This window comes from Pleurodeles waltl, chromosome 12, assembly GCF_031143425.1.
Source record: "Pleurodeles waltl isolate 20211129_DDA chromosome 12, aPleWal1.hap1.20221129, whole genome shotgun sequence".
In the NCBI taxonomy this organism is placed as follows: domain Eukaryota; kingdom Metazoa; phylum Chordata; class Amphibia; order Caudata; family Salamandridae; genus Pleurodeles; species Pleurodeles waltl.
The window spans coordinates 7305127-7317821 of record NC_090451.1 but is presented as its reverse complement, the minus strand read 5'-3'; the positions used below and the strand labels follow the sequence as shown (position 1 = coordinate 7317821).

General features: G+C 43.4%; 2 non-coding genes across 2 annotated transcripts; both read left to right on the top strand.

Moving 5' to 3' along the window:
- Positions 1-8521: 8521 nt before the first annotated feature.
- TRNAI-AAU (transfer RNA isoleucine (anticodon AAU)) lies at positions 8522-8595 on the top strand. Its single transcript has one exon. It is a non-coding gene; the product is annotated as a tRNA-Ile (tRNA).
- A 3592-nt stretch (positions 8596-12187) lies between these two features.
- On the top strand, positions 12188-12261 carry TRNAI-AAU (transfer RNA isoleucine (anticodon AAU)). The gene has a single exon. It is a non-coding gene; the product is annotated as a tRNA-Ile (tRNA).
- The last annotated feature ends 434 nt before the right edge of the window (positions 12262-12695 follow it).

Below are 12695 nucleotides of genomic sequence, written 5' to 3'. Positions count from 1 at the left end.
GACGTGTGCAACAGGTTGATCTCTGCCCAATAACCCAATTGTTCAGCTATTGCATTGAGGGATTTTGAATGCATGCTTCACTGTTGGTTAATGTAAAAGACAGCTACCTTATTCTCTGTCTTTACTAGCACATTTTTTTGTGACAGATGATGATGGGAAAACTTCAAAGCCCTGAAGATTACCATCAACTCCATCTATTTCCATGACCTCCGACTCTCTAGGAAAGACCACTTGAATCGACAGGATCAGTCCAACACAGTAGCTCTCCAGCAAGGTTTGCTGGCATCTGTTGCGAGGAATTCAGGAGCATCCAGGTGTATTAGTGTCCACTTAGATCAGTGGTCTTCAAACTCTTTAATGCCGCATCCACCCAATGGGAAAAAAAACATTGGTGCCTCCCCTCTGAATTGTCCACAATTCTTCTATTAAATTGACACTGTTTAAATATGTCTAGACCTATTTAAACATTGCAGTTAAGTTCTGTTACTGTTTTAAAAATGCAATCAAATACATGACCCCAAATATACTATTCTGGTCAGGCCTGCCCTACTAACCAATTGCAGCGTTATGCTCTGCTGAGTAAACTGATCTCACGACAGTGAGGAATGCACAGGCCGGGTGGTGCCCGGCGCACAAAAGCGCGCCTTCTTGTGTTGTACGTCTCTTTGCGCAAATGCAAACTCAGATTTCCTGCACTGTGGTCGGCAGGAGAGACATGGGAAGGCGCAGTAGCGAAGGCTTGAGCAACGAGCCGTTGGCTATGTTTTGTTGTTACTTTGTTGATATGAGCTCAAGTAATTTGAAGCAGAAGGAACGGCCAGACCTAAAAAAAACACTCTTACCTCCAACGCCGAATAACCACTATAATTATAATATCTCAAAAGCAGCTGGCCTTGTAAACTTAATGAGCAAGCAAGCCGATGCATTTTGGGTTTTGTTGTAAAAGAATAAAAATACTATCCATCCTTTCCTTTTTTTCCGGCAACAAGCGATTTCACAAAGATATCACAGCACACAGTGAGATTGAGTGAAAGAAGAGGCACTGAGGCTGGCGTGCAGCACTCCACAGCTCTTGTTATTGTAATCCAGACAGGGGGCGGAAGGAGAAAAGTATGAAGGAATTGCGATCGTGAGACCAACTCTTCTATCTATCTGCATTACATAGAAAAAGGATATATTTAGTACTGATGGCCGGTTAGCTCAGTTGGTTAGAGCGTGGTGCTAATAGGGCCAAGGTCGCGGGTTCGATCCCCTTATGGGCCAGGTTGCATTTTTTCTCTCAACTAAACTCTTTTTTTATCATTTAATCAAGCTCTTATAAATCCATACACTCTGTTGCTCCAGTATACGTTCACTTTCCATTAGTCCTTCTTTTGCCACTGCTGACCAAAGCTCAAGCCGGCAGTGCCAGTAGAACAACACAAGTGCAAGGGATTGTCTCTCCAAGATGGAAACACTGCCTCAGACTATGTCTCGTGAGAGGTGGAGGGAGACCAAGAGCTGATTATTAGATGCGTGGGGATAAGAGGAACATAACTCAGGTGAACAGATTCTGGATAGTGATGCTATAGCTAGGATCAGCAACGTTACAGGGCAAAGGATAGGAAAATAATTAGGTGACAGAAGTATAGAAGTGGCTACAAGAGGGTGTGTCTCTTAAGAGGGCCGAAAGATACACTGAAGGCGAAGGTGAAGTGAAAGAAGAAAGAAAGATCAAAGGAAGTAGACAGTGATTGAGAGAAAACTCACAAAGACAAATTGAGCAAAAGACAAGGCCTGGGGAGTTAGACTACTTCAATGCAAATTTACGCCGCAGATGAGCATGACAACTGACCCTTGTACAGTGGTGCTGAAACAATTTTCAGTGTGGGGGTGCTGCCATCAAAGGGCTTCTGAAAATCCAGGAATTATACAAAGAACAAGTCCTGCGGAATGAGCCACGCACATTCAGAAAGAGTGGTGATGCGTTGGTTACTTATTGGTAATCTTCATTAGCCTTAGTCCATTGCGTCCTTGTGACAGTCATTACAAAGTAAGGTGATGTCACCTTCCAACAGGAAGAAAGAACAGGAAGATCCTTAAATGCTAGCCCCATGCACCCAACCTGGGTGCCAAGCCCTTGCCAAAGGACTGATGTGAAGGTGGGCAGGATGTAATGTTTGTGACAAAGACAAGATGGACTAAGGGTAATGCAGAGTTCAAAACATTGGTACTCAAATGCAAAACAGAAAAATTATTAAGCCATAATGCTTGACAAATGTATGCTCTGAGGACCAAGTAGCCACCCTAGGAATTTCCTAGATTGTTACTCACTGGAATTCAACCCAGGAGGTGGCCATTCCTCTCGTAGACCATCCCTGAACTGGAAGATATTCTAAAAAGCCTTGCAAAGCCAGAAAAATTGACAACTTAATCCACCTACTCAGAGTCATAAAAGTCACCTTCTTGTCTTTTCCAGGCTGTCCAAAAGTCACAAACAAGGAGTCGGTTTTCCTGAACTGCAGAGGCCTGGTGACATAAATGAAAAGAGCTCTTTAAACATCAAGGGTACTAAGCAAATGTTCCTCCGGAGAGGAAGGAGAGGGAATGAAAGAAGGAAGAATTATTTCCTAAGATCTATCAAAAATAGACTTAACCTTTGCAGCAAAGGTAAGGCTAGGCCTTAAAGTTACCCCATCTTCCAAAGTATCAAATGAAGAGAGGACAGCATTTTAAGGCTCCCAGCTCCCCAATTGTTCTCAGCAAGGTGATAGGAAATAGGAAAATAACTTTATAGGAAACAATCTTTATGTCTACAGTATCCAGATCCTCAAAGAGATAAAATTGCAAAGCCTATAAAAGAGTAGGAAGATTCTGAGTTGGAGAAAAGGGATTTTTCAACTGGTCTTACAATTGACAAAAGATCAGAACAGTCTAGACACCAAAGATTGTAACATCTTCGAAGGTACAGAAAAGTCCCTAAAAACCTTTATCGCAAAGCAATGAGCTTTCAGAGTGGAACGAGATTCAAGTGAAACCCATTCAGAAGAAAATGCAAAATAGCAGACAAACTACAGGTAGGTGCCAAAAGATCATGAGCAGAACATCACGTCTCAAAAGACTTCCAGTTCTTTGAGTAAGACTTCGAAGTAGAAGGCCTGCTGGAGTGCTGAATTAACTCCACTAAGGAAGAGGAAAGACCCTTTGCTAGCAGTCCAGACTTCTCAACCTCCAAAGCGATAGAGTGAGTTGGAGCAAGAAGGTCAGGGACGACGTTCTGAGAGAGACACACTTGAGCAGTACCCAATGAGGTAGAAGAGCCAGGGTTCAGAAGAGGAAACCATGACATCTCTGGCCAATAAGGGCCCAGAAGAATAAAGTTCACTCGCCCCTGCTGAGACTTGAAGAGAACCATCTGGATCAATAAAAAGTGGGGGAATGTATAAAGGAGACTTCTCAGCCACTTTATCACCAATACGTCCACTGCCTAGGCTCCTTGTTCCGGAAGCCTGGATCAGAATCGACAAAGATGAGCATTGTCCTTGTTTGAAAAGAGATCCAGAAAGGGTTTCACAAACTCTCGGCATATCTCTCAAAACAACGACCTGGATAACGTCAACTCCAGCAAATTTGGAAACCTCCAGCTGTCTGCCATCACATTGTCGGTGCCCTTGATGTGTACTGCCGACGTGTGCAACAGGTTGATCTCTGCCCAATAACCCAATTGTTCTGCTATTGCATTGAGGGATTTTGAATGCATGCTTCACTGTTTGTTAATGTAAAAGACAGCTACCTTATTCTCTGTCTTTACTAGCACATTTTTTTGAGACAGATGATGATGGGAAAACTTCAAAGCCCTGAAGATTACCATCAACTCCATCTATTTCCATGACCTCCGACTCTCTAGGAAAGACCACTTGAATCGACAGGATCAGTCCAACACAGTAGCTCTCCAGCCAGGTTTGCTGGCATCTGTTGCGAGGAATTCAGGAGCATCCAGGTGTATTAGTGTCCACTTAGACCAGTGGTCTTCAAACTCTTTAATGCCGCATCCACCCAATGGGAAAAAAAACATTGGTGCCTCCCCTCTGAATTGTCCACAATTCTTCTATTAAATTGACACTGTTTAAATATGTCTAGACCTATTTAAACATTGCAGTTAAGTTCTGTTACTGTTTTAAAAATGCAATCAAATACATGACCCCAAATATACTATTCTGGTCAGGCCTGCCCTACTAACCAATTGCAGCGTCATGCTCTGCTGAGTAAACTGATCTCACGACAGTGAGGAATGCACAGGCCGGGTGGTGCCCGGCGCACGAAAGCGCGCCTTCTTGTGTTGTACGTCTCTTCGCGCAAATGCAAACTCAGATTTCCTGCACTGTGGTCGGCAGGAGAGACATGGGAAGGCGCAGTAGGAAAGGCTTGAGCAACGAACCGTTGGCTATGTTTTGTTGTTACTTTGTTGACAAGAGCTCAAGTAATTTGAAGCAGAAGCAACGGCCAGACCTAAAAAAAACTCTCTTACCTCCAACGCCGAATAACCACTATAATTATAATATCTCAAAAGCAGCAGGCCTTGTAAACTTAATGAGCAAGCAAGCCGATGCATTTTGGGTTTTGTTGTAAAAGAATAAAAATACTATCCATCCTTTCCTTTTTTTCCGGCAACAAGCGATGTTACAAAGATATCACAGCACACAGTGAGATTGAGTGAAAGAAGAGGCACTGAGGCTGGCGTGCAGCACTCCACAGCTCTTGTTATTGTAATAAAGACAGGGGGCGGAAGGAGAAAAGTATGAAGGAATTGCGATAGTAAGACCACCTCTTCTATCTATCTGCATTTCATGGAAAAAGGATATCGGTAGTACTCATGGCCGGTTAGCTCAGTTGGTTAGAGTGTGGTGCTAATAATGCCAAGGTCGTGGGTTCGATCCCCGTAAGGGCCAGGTTGCATTTTTTCTCTCAACTAAACTCTTTTTTTATCATTTAATCAAGCTCTTATAAATCCATACACTCTGTTGCTCCAGTATACGTTCACTTTCCATTAGTCCTTCTTTTGCCACTGCTGACCAAAGCTCAAGCCGGCAGCGCCAGTAGAACAACACAAGTGGAAGGGATTGTCTCTCCAAGATGGAGACACTGCCTCAGACTATGTCTCGTGAGAGGTGGAGGGAGACCAAGAGCTGATTATTAGATGCGTGGGGATAAGAGGAACATAACTCAGGTGAACAGATTCTGGATAGTGATGCTATAGCTAGGATCGGCAACGTTACAGGGGAAAGGATAGGAAAATAATTAGGTGACAGAAGTATAGAAGTGGCTACAAGGGGGTGTGTCTCTTAAGAGGGCCGAAAGATACACTGAAGGCGAAGGTGAAGTGAAAGAAGAAAGAAAGATCAAAGGAAGTCGACAGTGATTGAGAGAAAACTCACAAAGGCAAATTGAGCAAAAGACAAGGCCTGGGGAGTTAGACTACTTCAATGCAAATTTACACCGCAGATGAGCATGACAACTGACCCTTGTACAGTGGTGCTGAAACAATTTTCAGTGTGGGGGTGCTGCCATCAAAGGGCTTCTGAAAATCCAGGAATCATACAAAGAACTAGTCCTGCGGAATGAGCCACGCACATTCTGAAAGAGTGGTGATGCGTTGGTTACTTATTGGTAATCTTCATTAGCCTTAGTCCATTGCGTCCTTGTGACAGTCATTACAAAGTAAGGTGATGTCACCTTCCAACAGGAAGAAAGAACAGGAGGATCCTTAAATGCTAGCCCCATGCACCCAACCTGGGTGCCAAGCCCTTGCCAAAGGACTGATGGGAAGGTGGGCAGGATGTAATGTTTGTGACAAAGACAAGATGGACTAAGGGTAATGCAGAGTTCAAAACATTGGTACTCAAATGCAAAACAGAAAAATTATTAAGCCCTAATGCTTGACAAATGTATGATCTGAGGACCAAGTAGCCACCCTAGGAATTTCCTAGATTGTTACTCACTGGAATTCAACTCAGGAGGTGGCCATTCCTCTCGTAGACCATCCCTGAACTGGAAGATATTCTAAAAAGCCTTGCAAAGCCAGAAAAATTTACAACTTAATCCACCTACTCAGAGTCATAAAAGTCACCTTCTTGTCTTTTCCAGGCTGTCCAAAAGTCACAAACAAGGAGTCGGTTTTCCTGAACTGCAGAGGCCTTTTGACATAAATGAAAAGAGCTCTTTAAACATCAAGTGTATTCAGAAAATGTTCCTCCGGAGAGGAAGGAGAGGGAATGAAAGAAGGAAGAATTATTTCCTAAGATCTATCAAAAATAGACTTAACCTTTGCAGCAAAGGTAAGGCTAGGCCTTAAAGTTAACCCATCTTCCAAACTATCAAATGAAGAGAGGACAGCATTTTGAGGCTCCCAGCTCCCCAATTGTTCTCAGCAAGGTGATAGGAAATAGGAAAATAAATTTATAGGAAACAATCTTTATGTCTACAGTATCCAGATCCTCAAAGAGATAAAATTGCAAAGCCTATAAAAGAGTAGGAAGATTCTGAGTTGGAGAAAGGGATTTTTCAACTGGTCTTACAATTGACAAAAGATCAGAACAGTCTAGACACCAAAGACTGTAACATCAACGAAGGTACAGAAAAGTCCCTAAAAACCTTTATCGCAAAGCAGTGAGCTTTCAGAGTGGAAAGAGATTCAAGTGAAACCCATTCAGAAGAAAATGCAAAATAGCAGACAAACTACAGGTAGGTGCCAAAAGATCATGAGCAGAACATCACGTCTCAAAAGACGTCCAGTTCTTTGAGTAAGACTTCGAAGTAGAAGGCCTGCTGGAGTGCTGAATTAACTCCACTAAGGAAGAGGAAAGACCCTTTGCTATCAGTCCAGACTTCTCAACCTCCAAAGCGATAGAGTGAGTTGGAGCAAGAAGGTCAGGGATGACGTTCTGAGAGAGACACACTTGAGCAGTACCCAAGGAGGTAGAAGAGCCAGGGGTTCAGAAGAGGAAACCAATGACATCTCTGGCCAATAAGGGCCCACAAGAATAAAGTTCCCTCCCCCCTGCTGAGACTTGAAGAGAACCATCTGGATCAATAAAAAGTGGGGGAATGTATAAAGGAGACTTCTCAGCCACTTTATCACCAATACGTCCACTACCTAGGCTCCTTGTTCCGGAAGCCTGGATCAGAATCGACAAAGATGAGCATTGTCCTTGTTTGAAAAGAGATCCAGAAAGGGTTTCACAAACTCTCGGCATATCTCTCAAAACAACGACCTGGATAACGTCAACTCCAGCAAATTTGGAAACCTCCAGCTGTCTGCCATCACATTGTCGGTGCCCTTGATGTGTACTGCCCACGTGTGCAACAGGTTGATCTCTGCCCAATAACCCAATTGTTCTGCTATTGCATTGAGGGATTTTGAATGCATGCTTCACTGTTGGTTTATGTAAAAGACAGCTACCTTATTCTCTGTCTTTACTAGCACATTTTTATTGAGACAGATGATGATGGGAAAACTTCAAAGCCCTGTAGATTACCATCAACTACATCTATTTCCATTACCTCCGACTCTCTAGGAAAGACCACTTGAATCGACAGGATCAGTCCAACACAGTAGCTCTCCAGCCAGGTTTGCTGGCATCTGTTGCGAGGATTCAGGAGCATCCAGGTATATTAGTGTCCACTTAGACCAGTGGTCTTCAAACTCTTTAATGCTGCATCCACCCAAGGGGAAAAAAAAACATTGGTGCCTCCCCTCTGAATTGTCCACAATTCTTCTATTAAATTGACACTGTTTAAATATGTCTAGACCTATTTAAACATTGCAGTTAAGTTCTGTTACTGTTTTAAAAATGCAATCAAATACATGACCCCAAATATACTATTCTGGTCAGGCCTGCCCTACTAACCAATTGCAGCGTCATGTTCTGCTGAGTAAACTGATCTCAGGACAGTGAGGAATGCACAGGCCGGGTGGTGCCCGGCGCACAAAAGCGCGCCTTCTTGTGTTGTACGTCTCTTCGCGCAAATGCAAACTCAGATTTCCTGCACTGTGGTCGGCAGTATAGACATGGGAAGGCGCAGTAGGGAAGGCTTGAGCAACGAACCGTTGGCTATGTTTTGTTGTTACTTTGTTGACATGAGCTCAAGTAATTTGAAGCAGAAGGAACGGCCAGAGCTAAAAAAAACTCTCTTACCTCCAACGCTGAATAACCACTATAATTATAATATCTCAAAAGCAGCTGGCCTTGTAAACTTAATGAGCAAGCAAGCCGATGCATTTTGGGTTTTGTTGTAAAAGAATAAAAATACCATCCATCCTTTCCTTTTTTTCCGGCAACAAGCGATGTTACAAAGATATCACAGCACACAGTGAGATTGAGTGAAAGAAGAGGCACTGAGGCTGGCGTGCAGCACTCCACAGCTCTTGTTATTGTAATCCAGACAGGGGGCGGAAGGAGAAAAGTATGAAGGAATTGCGATCGTGAGACCAACTCTTCTATCTATCTTCATTTTATGGAAAAAGGAGATATGTAGTACTCATGGCCGGTTAGCTCAGTTGGTTAGAGCGTGGTGCTAATAATGCCAAGGTCGCGGGTTCGATCCCCGTATGGGCCAGGTTGCATTTTTTCTCTCAACTAAACTCTTTTTTTCTCATTTAATCAAGCTCTTATAAATCCATACACTCTGTTGCTCCAGTATACGTTCACTTTCCATTAGTCCTTCTTTTGCCACTGCTGACCAAAGCTCCAGCCGGCAGCGCCAGTAGAACAACACAAGTGCAAGGGATTGTCTCTCCAAGATGGAGACACTGCCTCAGACTATGTCTCGTGAGAGGTGGAGGGAGACCAAGAGCTGATTATTAGATGCGTGGGGATAAGAGGAACATAACTCAGGTGAACAGATTCTGGATAGTGATGCTATAGCTAGGATCAGCAACGTTACAGGCCAAAGGATAGGAAAATAATTAGGTGACAGAAGTATAGAAGTGGCTACAAGGGGGTGTGTCTCTTAAGAGGGCCGAAAGATACACTGAAGGCGAAGGTGAAGTGAAAGAAGAAAGAAAGATCAAAGGAAGTCGACAGTGATTGAGAGAAAACTCACAAAGGCAAATTGAGCGAAAGACAAGGCCTGGGGAGTTAGACTACTTCAATGCAAATTTACGCCGCAGATGAGCATGACAACTGACCCTTGTACAGTGGTGCTGAAACAATTTTCAGTGTGGGGGTGCTGCCATCAAAGGGCTTCTGAAAATCCAGGAATTATACAAAGAACTAGTCCTGCGGAATGAGCCACGCACATTCAGAAAGAGTGGTGATGCGTTGGTTACTTATTGGTAATCTTCATTAGCCTTAGTCCATTGCGTCCTTGTGACAGTCATTACAAAGTAAGGTGATGTCACCTTCCAACAGGAAGAAAGAACAGCAGGATTCTTAAATGCTAGCCCCATGCACCCAACCTGGGTGCCAAGCCCTTGCCAAAGGACTGATGGGAAGGTGGGCAGGATGTAATGTTTGTGACAAAGACAAGATGGACTAAGGGTAATGCAGAGTTCAAAACATTGGTACTCAAATGCAAAACAGAAAAATTATTAAGCCATAATGCTTGACAAATGTATGCTCTGAGGACCAAGTAGCCACCCTAGGAATTTCCTAGATTGTTACTCACTGGAATTCAACCCAGGAGGTGGCCATTCCTCTCGTAGACCATCCCTGAACTGGAAGATATTCTAAAAAGCCTTGCAAAGCCAGAAAAATTGACAACTTAATCCACCTACTCAGAGTCATAAAAGTCACCTTCTTGTCTTTTCCAGGCTGTCCAAAAGTCACAAACAAGGAGTCGATTTTCCTGAACTGCAGAGGCCTGGTGACATAAATGAAAAGAGCTCTTTAAACATCAAGTGTATTCAGAAAATGTTCCTCCGGAGAGGAAGGAGAGGGAATGAAAGAAGGAAGAATTATTTCCTAAGATCTATCAAAAATAGACTTAACCTTTGCAGCAAAGGTAAGGCTAGGCCTTAAAGTTACCCCATCTTCCAAAGTATCAAATGAAGAGAGGACAGCATTTTAAGGCTCCCAGCTCCCCAATTGTTCTCAGCAAGGTGATAGGAAATAGGAAAATAACTTTATAGGAAACAATCTTTATGTCTACAGTATCCAGATCCTCAAAGAGATAAAATTGCAAAGCCTATAAAAGAGTAGGAAGATTCTGAGTTGGAGAAATGGGATTTTTCAACTGGTCTTACAATTGACAAAAGATCAGAACAGTCTAGACACCAAAGATTGTAACATCTTCGAAGGTACAGAAAAGTCCCTAAAAACCTTTATCGCAAAGCAATGAGCTTTCAGAGTGGAAAGAGATTCAAGTGAAACCCATTCAGAAGAAAATGCAAAATAGCAGACAAACTACAGGTAGGTGCCAAAAGATCATGAGCAGAACATCACGTCTCAAAAGACTTCCAGTTCTTTGAGTAAGACTTCGAAGTAGAAGGCCTGCTGGAGTGCTGAATTAACTCCACTAAGGAAGAGGAAAGACCCTTTGCTAGCAGTCCAGACTTCTCAACCTCCAAAGCGATAGAGTGAGTTGGAGCAAGAAGGTCAGGGACGACGTTCTGAGAGAGACACACTTGAGCAGTACCCAATGAGGTAGAAGAGCCAGGGTTCAGAAGAGGAAACCATGACATCTCTGGCCAATAAGGGCCCACAAGAATAAAGTTCCCTCGCCCCTGCTGAGACTTGAAGAGAACCATCTGGATCAATAAAAAGTGGGGGAATGTATAAAGGAGACTTCTCAGCCACTTTATCACCAATACGTCCACTACCTAGGCTCCTTGTTCCGGAAGCCTGGATCAGAATCGACAAAGATGAGCATTGTCCTTGTTTGAAAAGAGATCCAGAAAGAGTTTCACAAACTCTCGGCATATCTCTCAAAACAACGACCTGGATAACGTCAACTCCAGCAAATTTGGAAACCTCCAGCTGTCTGCCATCACATTGTCGGTGCCCTTGATGTGTACTGCCGACGTGTGCAACAGGTTGATCTCTGCCCAATAACCCAATTGTTCTGCTATTGCATTGAGGGATTTTGAATGCATGCTTCACTGTTGGTTAATGTAAAAGACAGCTACCTTATTCTCTGTCTTTACTAGCACATTTTTTTGAGACAGATGATGATGGGAAAACTTCAAAGCCCTGAAGATTACCATCAACTCCATCTATTTCCATGACCTCCGACTCTCTAGGAAAGACCACTTGAATCGACAGGATCAGTGCAACACAGTAGCTCTCCAGCCAGGTTTGCTGGCATCTGTTGCGAGGAATTCAGGAGCATCCATTTGTATTAGTGTCCACTTAGACCAGTGGTCTTCAAACTCTTTAATGCCGCATCCACCCAATGGGAAATAAAAACATTGGGGCCTCCCCTCTGAATTTTCCACAATTCTTCTATTAAATTGACACTGTTTAAATATGTCTAGACCTATTTAAACATTGCAGTTAAGTTCTGTTACTGTTTTAAAAATGCAATCAAATACATGACCCCAAATATACTATTCTGGTCAGGCCTGCCCTACTAACCAATTGCAGCGTCATGCTCTGCTGAGTAAACTGATCTCACGACAGTGAGGAATGCACAGGCCGGGTGGTGCCCGGTGCACGAAAGCGCGCCTTCTTGTGTTGTACGTCTCTTCGCGCAAATGCAAACTCAGATTTCCTGCACTGTGGTCGGCAGGAGAGACATGGGAAGGCGCAGTAGGGAAGGCTTGAGCAACGAACCGTTGGCTATGTTTTGTTGTTACTTTGTTGACATGAGCTCAAGTAATTTGAAGCAGAAGGAACGGCCATACCTAAAAAAAACTCTCTTACCTCCAACGCCGAATAACCACTATAATTATAATATCTCAAAAGCAGCTGGCCTTGTAAACTTAATGAGCAAGCAAGAGGATGCATTTTGGGTTTTGTTGTAAAAGAATAAAAATACTATCCCTCCTTTCCTTTTTTTCCGGCAACAAGCCATGTTACAAAGATATCACAGCACACAGTGAGATTGAGTGAAAGAAGAGGCACTGAGGCTGGCGTGCAGCACTCCACAGCTCTTGTTATTGTAATCCAGACAGGTGGCGGAAGGAGAAAAGTATGAAGGAAGTGCGATAGTGAGACAAACTCTTCTATCTATCTGCATTACAAGGAAAAAGGATATCTTTAATACTCATGGCCGGTTAGCTCAGTTGGTTAGAGCGTGGTGCTAATAACGCCAAGGTCGCGGGTTTGATCCCCGTACGGGCCAGGTTGCATTTTTCTCTCAACTAAACTCTTTTTTTATCATTTAATCAAGCTCTTATAAATCTATACACTCTGTTGCTCCAGTATACGTTCACTTTCCATTAGTCCTTCTTTTGCCACTGCTGACCAAAGCTCAAGCCGGCAGTGCCAGTAGAACAACACAAGTGCAAGGGATTGTCTCTCCAAGATGGAAACACTGCCTCAGACTATGTCTCGTGAGAGGTGGAGGGAGACCAAGAGCTGATTATTAGATGCGTGGGGATAAGAGGAACATAACTCAGGTGAACAGATTCTGGATAGTGATGCTATAGCTAGGATCAGCAACGTGACAGGGCAAAGGATAGGAAAATAATTAGGTGACAGAAGTATAGAAGTGGCTACAAGGGGGTGTGTCTCTTAAGAGGGCCGAAAGATACACTGAAGGCGAAGGTGAAGTGA